Source organism: Taudactylus pleione, unplaced genomic scaffold (assembly GCF_031769625.1).
Source record: "Taudactylus pleione unplaced genomic scaffold, aTauple2 ptg000184l, whole genome shotgun sequence".
NCBI classification, from domain to species: domain Eukaryota; kingdom Metazoa; phylum Chordata; class Amphibia; order Anura; family Myobatrachidae; genus Taudactylus; species Taudactylus pleione.
The window spans coordinates 455,644-478,857 of record NW_028284586.1 but is presented as its reverse complement, the minus strand read 5'-3'; positions in this window follow the sequence as shown (position 1 = coordinate 478,857).

Sequence of the window (23,214 nt, the reverse complement as noted above, 5' to 3'; positions counted from 1 at the left end):
GTTACCTGTAGATAGGGAGAGAGGCGGTGTCAATTCATTCAAGATCAGCAGAAGTATTAACAAATAAAAATAGCGCAGGTCTAACGCTAGTTATGCACTTAAAACACTGCACTTAGAAAAGCTGCACCCAGCCAAGGCTTTAGCAGCCAAACTACTGACACTTTAAACAGAGATGCAGGCAAGTGTGGACACTAATTAATGAAAACCCCCAATTGGCCAGCCAGAGAAAGCTAGCAATAAAGATGGCTTAAGTCAACAATTACCACATACCATACATCTAAGGCTACAAATAAATCAAGCATTTATTTTAGTCAATAGACTAAGAGAATCCTTAAAACAATTTAACTATTTCAAATCATAAGGCATTAGAAACTATAGCATAAGGATTCAGTAAAGAATAAGCTAGCTACCTATGATTATAATTAATAAAGGAGGCACAGGAGGTGAGAAACTTTGCAGTCACAGTCAACTTCAGTTACCTATGATTATAATTAATAAAGGAGGCACAGGAGGTGAGAAACTTTGCAGTCACAGTCAACTTCAGTTACCTATGATTATAATTAATAAAGGAGGCACAGGAGGTGAGAAACTTTGCAGTCACAGTCAACTTCAAATACCTGTAGATTGGGAGAGAGGCGGTGTCAATTCATTCAAGATCAGCAGAAGAATTAACTAATAAAAATAGCGCAGGTCTAACGCTAGTTATGCACTTAAAACACTGCACTTAGAAAAGCTGCACCCAGCCAAGGCTTTAGCAGCCAAACTACTGACACATTAAACAGAGATGCAGGCATGTGTGGACACTAATTAATGAAAACCCCCAATTGGCCAGCCAGAGAAAGCTAGCAATAAAGATGGCTTAAGTCAACAATTACCACATACCATACATCTAAGGCTACAAATAAATCAAGCATTCATTTTAGTCAATAGACTGACAGAATCCTTAAAACAATTAAACTATTTCAAATCAGAAGGCATTAGAAACTATAGCATAAGGATTCAGTAAAGAATAAGCTAGCTACCTATGATTATAATTAATAAAGGAGGCACAGGAGGTGAGAAACTTTGCAGTCACAGTCAACTTCAGTTACCTATGATTATAATTAATAAAGGAGGCACAGGAGGTGAGAAACTTTGCAGTCACAGTCAACTTCAGTTACCTATGATTATAATTAATAAAGGAGGCACAGGAGGTGAGAAACTTTGCAGTCACAGTCAACTTCAGTTACCTATGATTATAATTAATAAAGGAGGCACAGGAGTTGAGAAACTTTGCAGTCACAGTCAACTTCAGTTACCTGTAGATTGGGAGAGAGGCGGTGTCAATTCATTCAAGATCAGCAGAAGAATTAACTAATAAAAATAGCGCAGGTCTAACGCTAGTTATGCACTTAAAACACTGCACTTAGAAAAGCTGCACCCAGCCAAGGCTTTAGCAGCCAAACTACTGACACTTTAAACAGAGATGCAGGCAAGTGTGGACACTAATTAATGAAAACCCCCAATTGGCCAGCCAGAGAAAGCTAGCAATAAAGATGGCTTAAGTCAACAATTACCACATACCATACATCTAAGGCTACAAATAAATCAAGCATTCATTTTAGTCAATAGACTGAGAGAATCCTTAAAACAATTTAACTATTTCAAATCATAAGGCAATAGAAACTATAGCATAAGGATTCAGTAAAGAATAAGCTAGCTACCTATGATTATAATTAATAAAGGAGGCACAGGAGGTGAGAAACTTTGCAGTCACAGTCAACTTCAGTTACCTATGATTATAATTAAGAAAGGAGGCACAGGAGGTGAGAAACTTTGCAGTCACAGTCAACTTCAGTTACCTATGATTATAATTAAGAAAGGAGGCACAGGAGGTGAGAAATTTTGCAGTCACAGTCAACTTCAGTTACCTGTAGATAGGGAGAGAGGCGGTGTCAATTCATTCAAGATCAGCAGAAGAATAAACTAATATAAATAGCGCAGGTCTAACGCTAGTTATGCACTTAAAACACTGCACTTAGAAAAGCTGCACCCAGCCAAGGCTTTAGCAGCCAAACTACTGACACTTTAAACAGAGATGCAGGCAAGTGGGGACACTAATTAATGAAAACCCCCAATTGGCCAGCCAGAGAAAGCTAGCAATAAAGATGGCTTAAGTCAACAATTACCACATACCATACATCTAAGGCTACAAATAAATCAAGCATTCATTTTAGTCAATAGACTGAGAGAATCCTTAAAACAATTTAACTATTTCAAATCATAAGGCATTAGAAACGATAGCATAAGGATTCAGTAAAGAATAAGCTAGCTACCTATGATTATAATTAATAAAGGAGGCACAGGAGGTGAGAAACTTTGCAGTCACAGTCAATTTCAGTTACCTATGATTATAATTAATAAAGGAGGCACAGGAGGTGAGAAACTTTGCAGTCACAGTCAACTTCAGTTACCTGTAGATTGGGAGAGAGGCGGTGTCAATTCATTAAAGATCAGCAGAAGAATTAACTAATAAAAATAGCGCAGGTCTAACGCTAGTTATGCACTTAAAACACTGCACTTAGAAAAGCTGCACCCAGCCAAGGCTTTAGCAGCCAAACTACTGACACTTAAAACAGAGATGCAGGCAAGTGTGGACACTAACTAATGAAAACCCTCAATTGGCCAGCCAGAGAAAGCTAGCAATAAAGATTGCTTAAGTCAACAATTACCACATACCATACATCTAAGGCTACAAATAAATCAAGCATTCATTTTAGTCAATAGACTGAGAGAATCCTTAAAACAATTTAACTATTTCAAATCATAAGGCATTAGAAACTATAGCATAAGGATTCAGTAAAGAATAAGCTAGCTACCTATGATTATAATTAATAATGGAGGCACAGGAGGTGAGAAATTTTGCAGTCACAGTCAACTTCAGTTACCTGTAGATAGGGAGAGAGGCGGTGTCAATTCATTCAAGATCAGCAGAAGAATTAACTAATAAAAATAGCGCAGGTCTAACGCTAGTTATGCACTTAAAACACTGCACTTAGAAAAGCTGCACCCAGCCAAGGCTTTAGCAGCCAAACTACTGACACTTTAAACAGAGATGCAGGCAAGTGGGGACACTAATTAATGAAAACCCCCAATTGGCCAGCCAGAGAATGCTAGCAATAAAGATGGCTTAAGTCAACAATTACCACATACCATACATCTAAGGCTACAAATAAATCAAGCATTCATTTTAGTCAATAGACTGAGAGAATCCTTAAAACAATTTAACTATTTCAAATCATAAGGCATTAGAAACGATAGCATAAGGATTCAGTAAAGAATAAGCTAGCTACCTATGATTATAATTAATAAAGGAGGCACAGGAGGTGAGAAACTTTGCAGTCACAGTCAATTTCAGTTACCTATGATTATAATTAATAAAGGAGGCACAGGAGGTGAGAAACTTTGCAGTCACAGTCAACTTCAGTTACCTGTAGATTGGGAGAGAGGCGGTGTCAATTCATTCAAGATCAGCAGAAGAATTAACTAATAAAAATAGCGCAGGTCTAACGCTAGTTATGCACTTAAAACACTGCACTTAGAAAAGCTGCACCCAGCCAAGGCTTTAGCAGCCAAACTACTGACACTTTAAACAGAGATGCAGGCAAGTTTGGACACTAATTTATGAAAACCCCCAATTGGCAAGCCAGAGAAAGCTAGCAATAAAGATGGCTTAAGTCAACAATTACCACATACCATACATCTAAGGCTACAAATAAATCAAGCATTCATTTTAGTCAATAGACTGAGAGAATCCTTAAAACAATTTAACTGTTTCAAATCATAAGGCATTAGAAACTATAGCATAAGGATTCAGTAAAGAATAAGCTAGCTACCTATGATTATAATTAATAAAGGAGGCACAGGAGGTGAGAAACTTTGCAGTCACAGTCAACTTCAGTTACCTGTAGATAGGGAGAGAGGCGGTGTCAATTCATTCAAGATCAGCAGAAGTATTAACAAATAAAAATAGCGCAGGTCTAACGCTAGTTATGCACTTAAAACACTGCACTTAGAAAAGCTGCACCCAGCCAAGGCTTTAGCAGCCAAACTACTGACACTTTAAACAGAGATGCAGGCAAGTGTGGACACTAATTAATGAAAACCCCCAATTGGCCAGCCAGAGAAAGCTAGCAATAAAGATGGCTTAAGTCAACAATTACCACATACCATACATCTAAGGCTACAAATAAATCAAGCATTTATTTTAGTCAATAGACTAAGAGAATCCTTAAAACAATTTAACTATTTCAAATCATAAGGCATTAGAAACTATAGCATAAGGATTCAGTAAAGAATAAGCTAGCTACCTATGATTATAATTAATAAAGGAGGCACAGGAGGTGAGAAACTTTGCAGTCACAGTCAACTTCAGTTACCTATGATTATAATTAATAAAGGAGGCACAGGAGGTGAGAAACTTTGCAGTCACAGTCAACTTCAGTTACCTATGATTATAATTAATAAAGGAGGCACAGGAGGTGAGAAACTTTGCAGTCACAGTCAACTTCAAATACCTGTAGATTGGGAGAGAGGCGGTGTCAATTCATTCAAGATCAGCAGAAGAATTAACTAATAAAAATAGCACAGGTCTAACGCTAGTTATGCACTTAAAACACTGCACTTAGAAAAGCTGCACCCAGCCAAGGCTTTAGCAGCCAAACTACTGACACATTAAACAGAGATGCAGGCATGTGTGGACACTAATTAATGAAAACCCCCAATTGGCCAGCCAGAGAAAGCTAGCAATAAAGATGGCTTAAGTCAACAATTACCACATACCATACATCTAAGGCTACAAATAAATCAAGCATTCATTTTAGTCAATAGACTGACAGAATCCTTAAAACAATTAAACTATTTCAAATCAGAAGGCATTAGAAACTATAGCATAAGGATTCAGTAAATAATAAGCTAGCTACCTATGATTATAATTAATAAAGGAGGCACAGGAGGTGAGAAACTTTGCAGTCACAGTCAACTTCAGTTACCTATGATTATAATTAATAAAGGAGGCACAGGAGGTGAGAAACTTTGCAGTCACAGTCAACTTCAGTTACCTATGATTATAATTAATAAAGGAGGCACAGGAGGTGAGAAACTTTGCAGTCACAGTCAACTTCAGTTACCTATGATTATAATTAATAAAGGAGGCACAGGAGGTGAGAAACTTTGCAGTCACAGTCAACTTCAGTTACCTGTAGATTGGGAGAGAGGCGGTGTCAATTCATTCAAGATCAGCAGAAGAATTAACTAATAAAAATAGCGCAGGTCTAACGCTAGTTATGCACTTAAAACACTGCACTTAGAAAAGCTGCACCCAGCCAAGGCTTTAGCAGCCAAACTACTGACACTTTAAACAGAGATGCAGGCAAGTGTGGACACTAATTAATGAAAACCCCCAATTGGCCAGCCAGAGAAAGCTAGCAATAAAGATGGCTTAAGTCAACAATTACCACATACCATACATCTAAGGCTACAAATAAATCAAGCATTCATTTTAGTCAATAGACTGAGAGAATCCTTAAAACAATTTAACTATTTCAAATCATAAGGCAATAGAAACTATAGCATAAGGATTCAGTAAAGAATAAGCTAGCTACCTATGATTATAATTAATAAAGGAGGCACAGGAGGTGAGAAACTTTGCAGTCACAGTCAACTTCAGTTACCTATGATTATAATTAAGAAAGGAGGCACAGGAGGTGAGAAACTTTGCAGTCACAGTCATCTTCAGTTACCTATGATTATAATTAATAAAGGAGGCACAGGAGGTGAGAAACTTTGCAGTCACAGTCAACTTCAGTTACCTATGATTATAATTAATAAAGGAGGCACAGGAGGTGAGAAACTTTGCAGTCACAGTCAACTTCAGTTACCTATGATTATAATTAATAAAGGAGGCACAGGAGGTGAGAAACTTTGCAGTCACAGTCAACTTCAGTTACCTGTAGATTGGGAGAGAGGCGGTGTCAATTCATTCAAGATCAGCAGAAGAATTAACTAATAAAAATAGCGCAGGTCTAACGCTAGTTATGCACTTAAAACACTGCACTTAGAAAAGCTGCACCCAGCCAAGGCTTTAGCAGCCAAACTACTGACACTTTAAACAGAGATGCAGGCAAGTGTGGACACTAATTAAAGAAAACCCCCAATTGGCCAGCCAGAGAAAGCTAGCAATAAAGATGGCTTAAGTCAACAATTACCACATACCATACATCTAAGGCTACAAATAAATCAATCATTCATTTTAGTCAATAGACTGAGAGAATCCTTAAAACAATTTAACTATTTCAAATCATAAGGCATTAGAAACTATAGCATAAGGATTCAGTAAAGAATAAGCTAGCTACCTATGATTATAATTAATAAAGGATGCACAGGAGGTGAGAAACTTTGCAGTCAAAGTCCACTTCAGTTACCTGTAGATAGGGAGAGAGGCGGTGTCAATTCATTCAAGATCAGCAGAAGAATTAACTAATAAAAATAGCGCAGGTCTAACGCTAGTTATGCACTTAAAACACTGCACTTAGAAAAGCTGCACCCAGCCAAGGCTTTAGCAGCCAAACTACTGACACTTTAAACAGAGATGCAGGCAAGTGTGGACACTAATTAATGAAAACCCCCAATTGGCCAGCCAGAGAAAGCTAGCAATAAAGATGGCTTAAGTCAACAATTACCACATACCATACATCTAAGGCTACAAATAAATCAAGCATTCATTTTAGTCAATAGACTGAGAGAATCCTTAAAACAATTTAACTATTTCAAATCATAAGGCATTAGAAATTATAGCATAAGGATTCAGTAAAGAAAAAGCTAGCTACCTATGATTATAATTAATAAAGGAGGCACAGGAGGTGAGAAACTTTGCAGTCACAGTCAACTTCAGTTACCTATGATTATAATTAATAAAGGAGGCACAGGAGGTGAGAAACTTTGCAGTCACAGTCAACTTCAGTTACCTGTAGATAGGGAGAGAGGCGGTGTCAATTCATTCAAGATCAGCAGAAGAATTAACTAATAAAAATAGTGCAGGTCTAACGCTAGTTATGCACTTAAAACACTGCACTTTGAAAAGCTGCACCCAGCCAAGGCTTTAGCAGCCAAACTACTGACACTTTATACAGAGATGCAGGCAAGTGTGGACACTAACTAATGAAAACCCCCAATTGGCCAGCCAGAGAAAGCTAGCAATAAAGATGGCTTAAGTCAACAATTACCACATACCATACATCTAAGGCTACAAATAAATCAAGCATTCATTTTAGTCACTAGACTGAGAGAATCCTTAAAACAATTTAACTATTTCAAATCATAAGGCATTAGAAACTATAGCATAAGGATTCAGTAAAGAAAAAGCTAGCTACCTATGATTATAATTAATAAAGGAGGCACAGGGGGTGAGAAACTTTGCAGTCACAGTCAACTTCAGTTAGCTATGATTATAATTAATAAAGGAGGCACAGGAGGTGAGAAACTTTGCAGTCACAGTCAACTTCAGTTACCTATGATTATAATTAATAAAGGAGGCACAGGAGGTGAGAAACTTTGCAGTCACAGTCAACTTCAGTTACCTATGATTATAATTAATAAAGGAGGCACAGGAGGTGAGAAACTTTGCAGTCACAGTCAACTTCAGTTACCTGTAGATTGGGAGAGAGGCGGTGTCAATTCATTCAAGATCAGCAGAAGAATTAACTAATAAAAATAGCGCAGGTCTAACGCTAGTTATGCACTTAAAACACTGCACTTAGAAAAGCTGCACCCAGCCAAGGCTTTAGCAGCCAAACTACTGACACTTTAAACAGAGATGCAGGCAAGTGTGGACACTAATTAATGAAAACCCCCAATTGGCCAGCCAGAGAAAGCTAGCAATAAAGATGGCTTAAGTCAACAATTACCACATACCATACATCTAAGGCTACAAATAAATCAAGCATTCATTTTAGTCAATAGACTGAGAGAATCCTTAAAACAATTTAACTATTTCAAATCATAAGGCAATAGAAACTATAGCATAAGGATTCAGTAAAGAATAAGCTAGCTACCTATGATTATAATTAATAAAGGAGGCACAGGAGGTGAGAAACTTTGCAGTCACAGTCAACTTCAGTTACCTGTAGATAGGGAGAGAGGCGGTGTCAATTCATTCAAGATCAGCAGAAGAATTAACTAATAAAAATAGCGCAGGTCTAACGCTAGTTATGCACTTAAAACACTGCACTTAGAAAAGCTGCACCCAGCCAAGGCTTTAGCAGCCAAACTACTGACACTTTAAACAGAGATGCAGGCAAGTGTTGACACTAATTAATGAAAACCCCCAATTGACCAGCCAGAGAAAGCTAGCAATAAAGATGGCTTAAGTCAACAATTACCACATACCATACATCTAAGGCTACAAATAAATCAAGCATTCATTTTAGTAAATAGACTGAGAGAATCCTTAAAACAATTTAACTATTTCAAATCATACGGCATTAGAAACTATAGCATAAGGATTCAGTAAAGAATAAGCTAGCTACCTATGATTATAATTAATAAAGGAGGCACAGGAGGTGAGAAACTTTGCAGTCACAGTCAACTTCAGTTACCTATGATTATAACTAATAAAGGAGGCACAGGAGGTGAGAAACTTTGCAGTCACAGTCAACTTCAGTTACCTATGATTATAATTAATAAAGGAGGCACAGGAGGTGAGAAACTTTGCAGTCACAGTCAACTTCAGTTACCTGTAGATTGGGAGAGAGGCGGTGTCAATTCATTCAAGATCAGCAGAAGAATTAACTAATAAAAATAGCGCAGGTCTAACGCTAGTTATGCACTTAAAACACTGCACTTAGAAAAGCTGCACCCAGCCAAGGCTTTAGCAGCCAAACTACTGACACTTTAAACAGAGATGCAGGCAAGTGTGGACACTAATTAATGAAAACCCCCAATTGGCCAGCCAGAGAAAGCTAGCAATAAAGATGGCTTAAGTCAACAATTACCACATACCATACATCTAAGGCTACAAATAAATCAAGCATTCATTTTAGTCAATAGACTGAGAGAATCCTTAAAACAATTTAACTATTTCAAATCATAAGGCAATAGAAACTATAGCATAAGGATTCAGTAAAGAATAAGCTAGCTACCTATGATTATAATTAATAAAGGAGGCACAGGAGGTGAGAAACTTTGCAGTCACAGTCAACTTCAGTTACCTATGATTATAATTAAGAAAGGAGGCACAGGAGGTGAGAAACTTTGCAGTCACAGTCAACTTCAGTTACCTATGATTATAATTAAGAAAGGAGGCACAGGAGGTGAGAAATTTTGCAGTCACAGTCAACTTCAGTTACCTGTAGATAGGGAGAGAGGCGGTGTCAATTCATTCAAGATCAGCAGAAGAATAAACTAATAAAAATAGCGCAGGTCTAACGCTAGTTATGCACTTAAAACACTGCACTTAGAAAAGCTGCACCCAGCCAAGGCTTTAGCAGCCAAACTACTGACACTTTAAACAGAGATGCAGGCAAGTGGGGACACTAATTAATGAAAACCCCCAATTGGCCAGCCAGAGAAAGCTAGCAATAAAGATGGCTTAAGTCAACAATTACCACATACCATACATCTAAGGCTACAAATAAATCAAGCATTCATTTTAGTCAATAGACTGAGAGAATCCTTAAAACAATTTAACTATTTCAAATCATAAGGCATTAGAAACGATAGCATAAGGATTCAGTAAAGAATAAGCTAGCTACCTATGATTATAATTAATAAAGGAGGCACAGGAGGTGAGAAACTTTGCAGTCACAGTCAATTTCAGTTACCTATGATTATAATTAATAAAGGAGGCACAGGAGGTGAGAAACTTTGCAGTCACAGTCAACTTCAGTTACCTGTAGATTGGGAGAGAGGCGGTGTCAATTCATTAAAGATCAGCAGAAGAATTAACTAATAAAAATAGCGCAGGTCTAACGCTAGTTATGCACTTAAAACACTGCACTTAGAAAAGCTGCACCCAGCCAAGGCTTTAGCAGCCAAACTACTGACACTTAAAACAGAGATGCAGGCAAGTGTGGACACTAACTAATGAAAACCCTCAATTGGCCAGCCAGAGAAAGCTAGCAATAAAGATTGCTTAAGTCAACAATTACCACATACCATACATCTAAGGCTACAAATAAATCAAGCATTCATTTTAGTCAATAGACTGAGAGAATCCTTAAAACAATTTAACTATTTCAAATCATAAGGCATTAGAAACTATAGCATAAGGATTCAGTAAAGAATAAGCTAGCTACCTATGATTATAATTAATAATGGAGGCACAGGAGGTGAGAAATTTTGCAGTCACAGTCAACTTCAGTTACCTGTAGATAGGGAGAGAGGCGGTGTCAATTCATTCAAGATCAGCAGAAGAATTAACTAATAAAAATAGCGCAGGTCTAACGCTAGTTATGCACTTAAAACACTGCACTTAGAAAAGCTGCACCCAGCCAAGGCTTTAGCAGCCAAACTACTGACACTTTAAACAGAGATGCAGGCAAGTGGGGACACTAATTAATGAAAACCCCCAATTGGCCAGCCAGAGAAAGCTAGCAATAAAGATGGCTTAAGTCAACAATTACCACATACCATACATCTAAGGCTACAAATAAATCAAGCATTCATTTTAGTCAATAGACTGAGAGAATCCTTAAAACAATTTAACTATTTCAAATCATAAGGCATTAGAAACGATAGCATAAGGATTCAGTAAAGAATAAGCTAGCTACCTATGATTATAATTAATAAAGGAGGCACAGGAGGTGAGAAACTTTGCAGTCACAGTCAATTTCAGTTACCTATGATTATAATTAATAAAGGAGGCACAGGAGGTGAGAAACTTTGCAGTCACAGTCAACTTCAGTTACCTGTAGATTGGGAGAGAGGCGGTGTCAATTCATTCAAGATCAGCAGAAGTATTAACAAATAAAAATAGCGCAGGTCTAACGCTAGTTATGCACTTAAAACACTGCACTTAGAAAAGCTGCACCCAGCCAAGGCTTTAGCAGCCAAACTACTGACACTTTAAACAGAGATGCAGGCAAGTGTGGACACTAATTAATGAAAACCCCCAATTGGCCAGCCAGAGAAAGCTAGCAATAAAGATGGCTTAAGTCAACAAATACCACATACCATACATCTAAGGCTACAAATAAATCAAGCATTTATTTTAGTCAATAGACTAAGAGAATCCTTAAAACAATTTAACTATTTCAAATCATAAGGCATTAGAAACTATAGCATAAGGATTCAGTAAAGAATAAGCTAGCTACCTATGATTATAATTAATAAAGGAGGCACAGGAGGTGAGAAACTTTGCAGTCACAGTCAACTTCAGTTACCTATGATTATAATTAATAAAGGAGGCACAGGAGGTGAGAAACTTTGCAGTCACAGTCAACTTCAGTTACCTATGATTATAATTAATAAAGGAGGCACAGGAGGTGAGAAACTTTGCAGTCACAGTCAACTTCAAATACCTGTAGATTGGGAGAGAGGCGGTGTCAATTCATTCAAGATCAGCAGAAGAATTAACTAATAAAAATAGCGCAGGTCTAACGCTAGTTATGCACTTAAAACACTGCACTTAGAAAAGCTGCACCCAGCCAAGGCTTTAGCAGCCAAACTACTGACACATTAAACAGAGATGCAGGCATGTGTGGACACTAATTAATGAAAACCCCCAATTGGCCAGCCAGAGAAAGCTAGCAATAAAGATGGCTTAAGTCAACAATTACCACATACCATACATCTAAGGCTACAAATAAATCAAGCATTCATTTTAGTCAATAGACTGACAGAATCCTTAAAACAATTAAACTATTTCAAATCAGAAGGCATTAGAAACTATAGCATAAGGATTCAGTAAAGAATAAGCTAGCTACCTATGATTATAATTAATAAAGGAGGCACAGGAGGTGAGAAACTTTGCAGTCACAGTCAACTTCAGTTACCTATGATTATAATTAATAAAGGAGGCACAGGAGGTGAGAAACTTTGCAGTCACAGTCAACTTCAGTTACCTATGATTATAATTAATAAAGGAGGCACAGGAGGTGAGAAACTTTGCAGTCACAGTCAACTTCAGTTACCTATGATTATAATTAATAAAGGAGGCACAGGAGGTGAGAAACTTTGCAGTCACAGTCAACTTCAGTTACCTGTAGATTGGGAGAGAGGCGGTGTCAATTCATTCAAGATCAGCAGAAGAATTAACTAATAAAAATAGCGCAGGTCTAACGCTAGTTATGCACTTAAAACACTGCACTTAGAAAAGCTGCACCCAGCCAAGGCTTTAGCAGCCAAACTACTGACACTTTAAACAGAGATGCAGGCAAGTGTGGACACTAATTAATGAAAACCCCCAATTGGCCAGCCAGAGAAAGCTAGCAATAAAGATGGCTTAAGTCAACAATTACCACATACCATACATCTAAGGCTACAAATAAATCAAGCATTCATTTTAGTCAATAGACTGAGAGAATCCTTAAAACAATTTAACTATTTCAAATCATAAGGCAATAGAAACTATAGCATAAGGATTCAGTAAAGAATAAGCTAGCTACCTATGATTATAATTAATAAAGGAGGCACAGGAGGTGAGAAACTTTGCAGTCACAGTCAACTTCAGTTACCTATGATTATAATTAAGAAAGGAGGCACAGGAGGTGAGAAACTTTGCAGTCACAGTCATCTTCAGTTACCTATGATTATAATTAATAAAGGAGGCACAGGAGGTGAGAAACTTTGCAGTCACAGTCAACTTCAGTTACCTATGATTATAATTAATAAAGGAGGCACAGGAGGTGAGAAACTTTGCAGTCACAGTCAACTTCAGTTACCTATGATTATAATTAATAAAGGAGGCACAGGAGGTGAGAAACTTTGCAGTCACAGTCAACTTCAGTTACCTGTAGATTGGGAGAGAGGCGGTGTCAATTCATTCAAGATCAGCAGAAGAATTAACTAATAAAAATAGCGCAGGTCTAACGCTAGTTATGCACTTAAAACACTGCACTTAGAAAAGCTGCACCCAGCCAAGGCTTTAGCAGCCAAACTACTGACACTTTAAACAGAGATGCAGGCAAGTGTGGACACTAATTAAAGAAAACCCCCAATTGGCCAGCCAGAGAAAGCTAGCAATAAAGATGGCTTAAGTCAACAATTACCACATACCATACATCTAAGGCTACAAATAAATCAATCATTCATTTTAGTCAATAGACTGAGAGAATCCTTAAAACAATTTAACTATTTCAAATCATAAGGCATTAGAAACTATAGCATAAGGATTCAGTAAAGAATAAGCTAGCTACCTATGATTATAATTAATAAAGGATGCACAGGAGGTGAGAAACTTTGCAGTCAAAGTCCACTTCAGTTACCTGTAGATAGGGAGAGAGGCGGTGTCAATTCATTCAAGATCAGCAGAAGAATTAACTAATAAAAATAGCGCAGGTCTAACGCTAGTTATGCACTTAAAACACTGCACTTAGAAAAGCTGCACCCAGCCAAGGCTTTAGCAGCCAAACTACTGACACTTTAAACAGAGATGCAGGCAAGTGTGGACACTAATTAATGAAAACCCCCAATTGGCCAGCCAGAGAAAGCTAGCAATAAAGATGGCTTAAGTCAACAATTACCACATACCATAAATCTAAGGCTACAAATAAATCAAGCATTCATTTTAGTCAATAGACTGAGAGAATCCTTAAAACAATTTAACTATTTCAAATCATAAGGCATTAGAAATTATAGCATAAGGATTCAGTAAAGAAAAAGCTAGCTACCTATGATTATAATTAATAAAGGAGGCACAGGAGGTGAGAAACTTTGCAGTCACAGTCAACTTCAGTTACCTATGATTATAATTAATAAAGGAGGCACAGGAGGTGAGAAACTTTGCAGTCACAGTCAACTTCAGTTACCTGTAGATAGGGAGAGAGGCGGTGTCAATTCATTCAAGATCAGCAGAAGAATTAACTAATAAAAATAGTGCAGGTCTAACGCTAGTTATGCACTTAAAACACTGCACTTTGAAAAGCTGCACCCAGCCAAGGCTTTAGCAGCCAAACTACTGACACTTTATACAGAGATGCAGGCAAGTGTGGACACTAACTAATGAAAACCCCCAATTGGCCAGCCAGAGAAAGCTAGCAATAAAGATGGCTTAAGTCAACAATTACCACATACCATACATCTAAGGCTACAAATAAATCAAGCATTCATTTTAGTCACTAGACTGAGAGAATCCTTAAAACAATTTAACTATTTCAAATCATAAGGCATTAGAAACTATAGCATAAGGATTCAGTAAAGAAAAAGCTAGCTACCTATGATTATAATTAATAAAGGAGGCACAGGGGGTGAGAAACTTTGCAGTCACAGTCAACTTCAGTTAGCTATGATTATAATTAATAAAGGAGGCACAGGAGGTGAGAAACTTTGCAGTCACAGTCAACTTCAGTTACCTATGATTATAATTAATAAAGGAGGCACAGGAGGTGAGAAACTTTGCAGTCACAGTCAACTTCAGTTACCTATGATTATAATTAATAAAGGAGGCACAGGAGGTGAGAAACTTTGCAGTCACAGTCAACTTCAGTTACCTGTAGATTGGGAGAGAGGCGGTGTCAATTCATTCAAGATCAGCAGAAGAATTAACTAATAAAAATAGCGCAGGTCTAACGCTAGTTATGCACTTAAAACACTGCACTTAGAAAAGCTGCACCCAGCCAAGGCTTTAGCAGCCAAACTACTGACACTTTAAACAGAGATGCAGGCAAGTGTGGACACTAATTAATGAAAACCCCCAATTGGCCAGCCAGAGAAAGCTAGCAATAAAGATGGCTTAAGTCAACAATTACCACATACCATACATCTAAGGCTACAAATAAATCAAGCATTCATTTTAGTCAATAGACTGAGAGAATCCTTAAAACAATTTAACTATTTCAAATCATAAGGCAATAGAAACTATAGCATAAGGATTCAGTAAAGAATAAGCTAGCTACCTATGATTATAATTAATAAAGGAGGCACAGGAGGTGAGAAACTTTGCAGTCACAGTCAACTTCAGTTACCTGTAGATAGGGAGAGAGGCGGTGTCAATTCATTCAAGATCAGCAGAAGAATTAACTAATAAAAATAGCGCAGGTCTAACGCTAGTTATGCACTTAAAACACTGCACTTAGAAAAACTGCACCCAGCCAAGGCTTTAGCAGCCAAACTACTGACACTTTAAACAGAGATGCAGGCAAGTGTTGACACTAATTAATGAAAACCCCCAATTGACCAGCCAGAGAAAGCTAGCAATAAAGATGGCTTAAGTCAACAATTACCACATACCATACATCTAAGGCTACAAATAAATCAAGCATTCATTTTAGTAAATAGACTGAGAGAATCCTTAAAACAATTTAACTATTTCAAATCATACGGCATTAGAAACTATAGCATAAGGATTCAGTAAAGAATAAGCTAGCTACCTATGATTATAATTAATAAAGGAGGCACAGGAGGTGAGAAACTTTGCAGTCACAGTCAACTTCAGTTACCTATGATTATAACTAATAAAGGAGGCACAGGAGGTGAGAAACTTTGCAGTCACAGTCAACTTCAGTTACCTATGATTATAATTAATAAAGGAGGCACAGGAGGTGAGAAACTTTGCATTCACAGTCAACTTCAGTTACCTGTAGATTGGGAGAGAGGCGGTGTCAATTCATTCAAGATCAGCAGAAGAATTAACTAATAAAAATAGCGCAGGTCTAACGCTAGTTATGCACTTAAAACACTGCACTTAGAAAAGCTGCACCCAGCCAAGGCTTTAGCAGCCAAACTACTGACACTTTAAACAGAGATGCAGGCAAGTGTGGACACTAATTAATGAAAACCCCCAATTGGCCAGCCAGAGAAAGCTAGCAATAAAGATGGCTTAAGTCAACAATTACCACATACCATACATCTAAGGCTACAAATAAATCAAGCATTCATTTTAGTCAATAGACTGAGAGAATCCTTAAAACAATTTAACTATTTCAAATCATAAGGCAATAGAAACTATAGCATAAGGATTCAGTAAAGAATAAGCTAGCTACCTATGATTATAATTAATAAAGGAGGCACAGGAGGTGAGAAACTTTGCAGTCACAGTCAACTTCAGTTACCTATGATTATAATTAAGAAAGGAGGCACAGGAGGTGAGAAACTTTGCAGTCACAGTCAACTTCAGTTACCTATGATTATAATTAAGAAAGGAGGCACAGGAGGTGAGAAATTTTGCAGTCACAGTCAACTTCAGTTACCTGTAGATAGGGAGAGAGGCGGTGTCAATTCATTCAAGATCAGCAGAAGAATAAACTAATAAAAATAGCGCAGGTCTAACGCTAGTTATGCACTTAAAACACTGCACTTAGAAAAGCTGCACCCAGCCAAGGCTTTAGCAGCCAAACTACTGACACTTTAAACAGAGATGCAGGCAAGTGGGGACACTAATTAATGAAAACCCCCAATTGGCCAGCCAGAGAAAGCTAGCAATAAAGATGGCTTAAGTCAACAATTACCACATACCATACATCTAAGGCTACAAATAAATCAAGCATTCATTTTAGTCAATAGACTGAGAGAATCCTTAAAACAATTTAACTATTTCAAATCATAAGGCATTAGAAACGATAGCATAAGGATTCAGTAAAGAATAAGCTAGCTACCTATGATTATAATTAATAAAGGAGGCACAGGAGGTGAGAAACTTTGCAGTCACAGTCAATTTCAGTTACCTATGATTATAATTAATAAAGGAGGCACAGGAGGTGAGAAACTTTGCAGTCACAGTCAACTTCAGTTACCTGTAGATTGGGAGAGAGGCGGTGTCAATTCATTCAAGATCAGCAGAAGAATTAACTAATAAAAATAGCGCAGGTCTAACGCTAGTTATGCACTTAAAACACTGCACTTAGAAAAGCTGCACCCAGCCAAGGCTTTAGCAGCCAAACTACTGACACTTTAAACAGAGATGCAGGCAAGTTTGGACACTAATTTATGAAAACCCCCAATTGGCAAGCCAGAGAAAGCTAGCAATAAAGATGGCTTAAGTCAACAATTACCACATACCATACATCTAAGGCTACAAATAAATCAAGCATTCATTTTAGTCAATAGACTGAGAGAATCCTTAAAACAATTTAACTGTTTCAAATCATAAGGCATTAGAAACTATAGCATAAGGATTCAGTAAAGAATAAGCTAGCTACCTATGATTATAATTAATAAAGGAGGCACAGGAGGTGAGAAACTTTGCAGTCACAGTCAACTTCAGTTACCTGTAGATAGGGAGAGAGGCGGTGTCAATTCATTCAAGATCAGCAGAAGTATTAACAAATAAAAATAGCGCAGGTCTAACGCTAGTTATGCACTTAAAACACTGCACTTAGAAAAGCTGCACCCAGCCAAGGCTTTAGCAGCCAAACTACTGACACTTTAAACAGAGATGCAGGCAAGTGTGGACACTAATTAATGAAAACCCCCAATTGGCCAGCCAGAGAAAGCTAGCAATAAAGATGGCTTAAGTCAACAATTACCACATACCATACATCTAAGGCTACAAATAAATCAAGCATTTATTTTAGTCAATAGACTAAGAGAATCCTTAAAACAATTTAACTATTTCAAATCATAAGGCATTAGAAACTATAGCATAAGGATTCAGTAAAGAATAAGCTAGCTACCTATGATTATAATTAATAAAGGAGGCACAGGAGGTGAGAAACTTTGCAGTCACAGTCAACTTCAGTTACCTATGATTATAATTAATAAAGGAGGCACAGGAGGTGAGAAACTTTGCAGTCACAGTCAACTTCAGTTACCTATGATTATAATTAATAAAGGAGGCACAGGAGGTGAGAAACTTTGCAGTCACAGTCAACTTCAAATACCTGTAGATTGGGAGAGAGGCGGTGTCAATTCATTCAAGATCAGCAGAAGAATTAACTAATAAAAATAGCGCAGGTCTAACGCTAGTTATGCACTTAAAACACTGCACTTAGAAAAGCTGCACCCAGCCAAGGCTTTAGCAGCCAAACTACTGACACATTAAACAGAGATGCAGGCATGTGTGGACACTAATTAATGAAAACCCCCAATTGGCCAGCCAGAGAAAGCTAGCAATAAAGATGGCTTAAGTCAACAATTACCACATACCATACATCTAAGGCTACAAATAAATCAAGCATTCATTTTAGTCAATAGACTGACAGAATCCTTAAAACAATTAAACTATTTCAAATCAGAAGGCATTAGAAACTATAGCATAAGGATTCAGTAAAGAATAAGCTAGCTACCTATGATTATAATTAATAAAGGAGGCACAGGAGGTGAGAAACTTTGCAGTCACAGTCAACTTCAGTTACCTATGATTATAATTAATAAAGGAGGCACAGGAGGTGAGAAACTTTGCAGTCACAGTCAACTTCAGTTACCTATGATTATAATTAATAAAGGAGGCACAGGAGGTGAGAAACTTTGCAGTCACAGTCAACTTCAGTTACCTATGATTATAATTAATAAAGGAGGCACAGGAGGTGAGAAACTTTGCAGTTACAGTCAACTTCAGTTACCTGTAGATTGGGAGAGAGGCGGTGTCAATTCATTCAAGATCAGCAGAAGAATTAACTAATAAAAATAGCGCAGGTCTAACGCTAGTTATGCACTTAAAACACTGCACTTAGAAAAGCTGCACCCAGCCAAGGCTTTAGCAGCCAAACTACTGACACTTTAAACAGAGATGCAGGCAAGTGTGGACACTAATTAATGAAAACCCCCAATTGGCCAGCCAGAGAAAGCTAGCAATAAAGATGGCTTAAGTCAACAATTACCACATACCATACATCTAAGGCTACAAATAAATCAAGCATTCATTTTAGTCAATAGACTGAGAGAATCCTTAAAACAATTTAACTATTTCAAATCATAAGGCAATAGAAACTATAGCATAAGGATTCAGTAAAGAATAAGCTAGCTACCTATGATTATAATTAATAAAGGAGGCACAGGAGGTGAGAAACTTTGCAGTCACAGTCAACTTCAGTTACCTATGATTATAATTAAGAAAGGAGGCACAGGAGGTGAGAAACTTTGCAGTCACAGTCATCTTCAGTTACCTATGATTATAATTAATAAAGGAGGCACAGGAGGTGAGAAACTTTGCAGTCACAGTCAACTTCAGTTACCTATGATTATAATTAATAAAGGAGGCACAGGAGGTGAGAAACTTTGCAGTCACAGTCAACTTCAGTTACCTATGATTATAATTAATAAAGGAGGCACAGGAGGTGAGAAACTTTGCAGTCACAGTCAACTTCAGTTACCTGTAGATTGGGAGAGAGGCGGTGTCAATTCATTCAAGATCAGCAGAAGAATTAACTAATAAAAATAGCGCAGGTCTAACGCTAGTTATGCACTTAAAACACTGCACTTAGAAAAGCTGCACCCAGCCAAGGCTTTAGCAGCCAAACTACTGACACTTTAAACAGAGATGCAGGCAAGTGTGGACACTAATTAAAGAAAACCCCCAATTGGCCAGCCAGAGAAAGCTAGCAATAAAGATGGCTTAAGTCAACAATTACCACATACCATACATCTAAGGCTACAAATAAATCAATCATTCATTTTAGTCAATAGACTGAGAGAATCCTTAAAACAATTTAACTATTTCAAATCATAAGGCATTAGAAACTATAGCATAAGGATTCAGTAAAGAATAAGCTAGCTACCTATGATTATAATTAATAAAGGATGCACAGGAGGTGAGAAACTTTGCAGTCAAAGTCCACTTCAGTTACCTGTAGATAGGGAGAGAGGCGGTGTCAATTCATTCAAGATCAGCAGAAGAATTAACTAATAAAAATAGCGCAGGTCTAACGCTAGTTATGCACTTAAAACACTGCACTTAGAAAAGCTGCACCCAGCCAAGGCTTTAGCAGCCAAACTACTGACACTTTAAACAGAGATGCAGGCAAGTGTGGACACTAATTAAAGAAAACCCCCAATTGGCCAGCCAGAGAAAGCTAGCAATAAAGATGGCTTAAGTCAACAATTACCACATACCATACATCTAAGGCTACAAATAAATCAATCATTCATTTTAGTCAATAGACTGAGAGAATCCTTAAAACAATTTAACTATTTCAAATCATAAGGCATTAGAAACTATAGCATAAGGATTCAGTAAAGAATAAGCTAGCTACCTATGATTATAATTAATAAAGGATGCACAGGAGGTGAGAAACTTTGCAGTCAAAGTCCACTTCAGTTACCTGTAGATAGGGAGAGAGGCGGTGTCAATTCATTCAAGATCAGCAGAAGAATTAACTAATAAAAATAGCGCAGGTCTAACGCTAGTTATGCACTTAAAACACTGCACTTAGAAAAGCTGCACCCAGCCAAGGCTTTAGCAGCCAAACTACTGACACTTTAAACAGAGATGCAGGCAAGTGTGGACACTAATTAATGAAAACCCCCAATTGGCCAGCCAGAGAAAGCTAGCAATAAAGATGGCTTAAGTCAACAATTACCACATACCATACATCTAAGGCTACAAATAAATCAAGCATTCATTTTAGTCAATAGACTGAGAGAATCCTTAAAACAATTTAACTATTTCAAATCATAAGGCATTAGAAATTATAGCATAAGGATTCAGTAAAGAAAAAGCTAGCTACCTATGATTATAATTAATAAAGGAGGCACAGGAGGTGAGAAACTTTGCAGTCACAGTCAACTTCAGTTACCTATGATTATAATTAATAAAGGAGGCACAGGAGGTGAGAAACTTTGCAGTCACAGTCAACTTCAGTTACCTGTAGATAGGGAGAGAGGCGGTGTCAATTCATTCAAGATCAGCAGAAGAATTAACTAATAAAAATAGTGCAGGTCTAACGCTAGTTATGCACTTAAAACACTGCACTTTGAAAAGCTGCACCCAGCCAAGGCTTTAGCAGCCAAACTACTGACACTTTATACAGAGATGCAGGCAAGTGTGGACACTAACTAATGAAAACCCCCAATTGGCCAGCCAGAGAAAGCTAGCAATAAAGATGGCTTAAGTCAACAATTACCACATACCATACATCTAAGGCTACAAATAAATCAAGCATTCATTTTAGTCACTAGACTGAGAGAATCCTTAAAACAATTTAACTATTTCAAATCATAAGGCATTAGAAACTATAGCATAAGGATTCAGTAAAGAAAAAGCTAGCTACCTATGATTATAATTAATAAAGGAGGCACAGGGGGTGAGAAACTTTGCAGTCACAGTCAACTTCAGTTAGCTATGATTATAATTAATAAAGGAGGCACAGGAGGTGAGAAACTTTGCAGTCACAGTCAACTTCAGTTACCTATGATTATAATTAATAAAGGAGGCACAGGAGGTGAGAAACTTTGCAGTCACAGTCAACTTCAGTTACCTATGATTATAATTAATAAAGGAGGCACAGGAGGTGAGAAACTTTGCAGTCACAGTCAACTTCAGTTACCTGTAGATTGGGAGAGAGGCGGTGTCAATTCATTCAAGATCAGCAGAAGAATTAACTAATAAAAATAGCGCAGGTCTAACGCTAGTTATGCACTTAAAACACTGCACTTAGAAAAGCTGCACCCAGCCAAGGCTTTAGCAGCCAAACTACTGACACTTTAAACAGAGATGCAGGCAAGTGTGGACACTAATTAATGAAAACCCCCAATTGGCCAGCCAGAGAAAGCTAGCAATAAAGATGGCTTAAGTCAACAATTACCACATACCATACATCTAAGGCTACAAATAAATCAAGCATTCATTTTAGTCAATAGACTGAGAGAATCCTTAAAACAATTTAACTATTTCAAATCATAAGGCAATAGAAACTATAGCATAAGGATTCAGTAAAGAATAAGCTAGCTACCTATGATTATAATTAATAAAGGAGGCACAGGAGGTGAGAAACTTTGCAGTCACAGTCAACTTCAGTTACCTGTAGATTGGGAGAGAGGCGGTGTCAATTCATTAAAGATCAGCAGAAGAATTAACTAATAAAAATAGCGCAGGTCTAACGCTAGTTATGCACTTAAAACACTGCACTTAGAAAAGCTGCACCCAGCCAAGGCTTTAGCAGCCAAACTACTGACACTTAAAACAGAGATGCAGGCAAGTGTGGACACTAACTAATGAAAACCCTCAATTGGCCAGCCAGAGAAAGCTAGCAATAAAGATTGCTTAAGTCAACAATTACCACATACCATACATCTAAGGCTACAAATAAATCAAGCATTCATTTTAGTCAATAGACTGAGAGAATCCTTAAAACAATTTAACTATTTCAAATCATAAGGCATTAGAAACTATAGCATAAGGATTCAGTAAAGAATAAGCTAGCTACCTATGATTATAATTAATAATGGAGGCACAGGAGGTGAGAAATTTTGCAGTCACAGTCAACTTCAGTTACCTGTAGATAGGGAGAGAGGCGGTGTCAATTCATTCAAGATCAGCAGAAGAATTAACTAATAAAAATAGCGCAGGTCTAACGCTAGTTATGCACTTAAAACACTGCACTTAGAAAAGCTGCACCCAGCCAAGGCTTTAGCAGCCAAACTACTGACACTTTAAACAGAGATGCAGGCAAGTGGGGACACTAATTAATGAAAACCCCCAATTGGCCAGCCAGAGAAAGCTAGCAATAAAGATGGCTTAAGTCAACAATTACCACATACCATACATCTAAGGCTACAAATAAATCAAGCATTCATTTTAGTCAATAGACTGAGAGAATCCTTAAAACAATTTAACTATTTCAAATCATAAGGCATTAGAAACGATAGCATAAGGATTCAGTAAAGAATAAGCTAGCTACCTATGATTATAATTAATAAAGGAGGCACAGGAGGTGAGAAACTTTGCAGTCACAGTCAATTTCAGTTACCTATGATTATAATTAATAAAGGAGGCACAGGAGGTGAGAAACTTTGCAGTCACAGTCAACTTCAGTTACCTGTAGATTGGGAGAGAGGCGGTGTCAATTCATTCAAGATCAGCAGAAGAATTAACTAATAAAAATAGCGCAGGTCTAACGCTAGTTATGCACTTAAAACACTGCACTT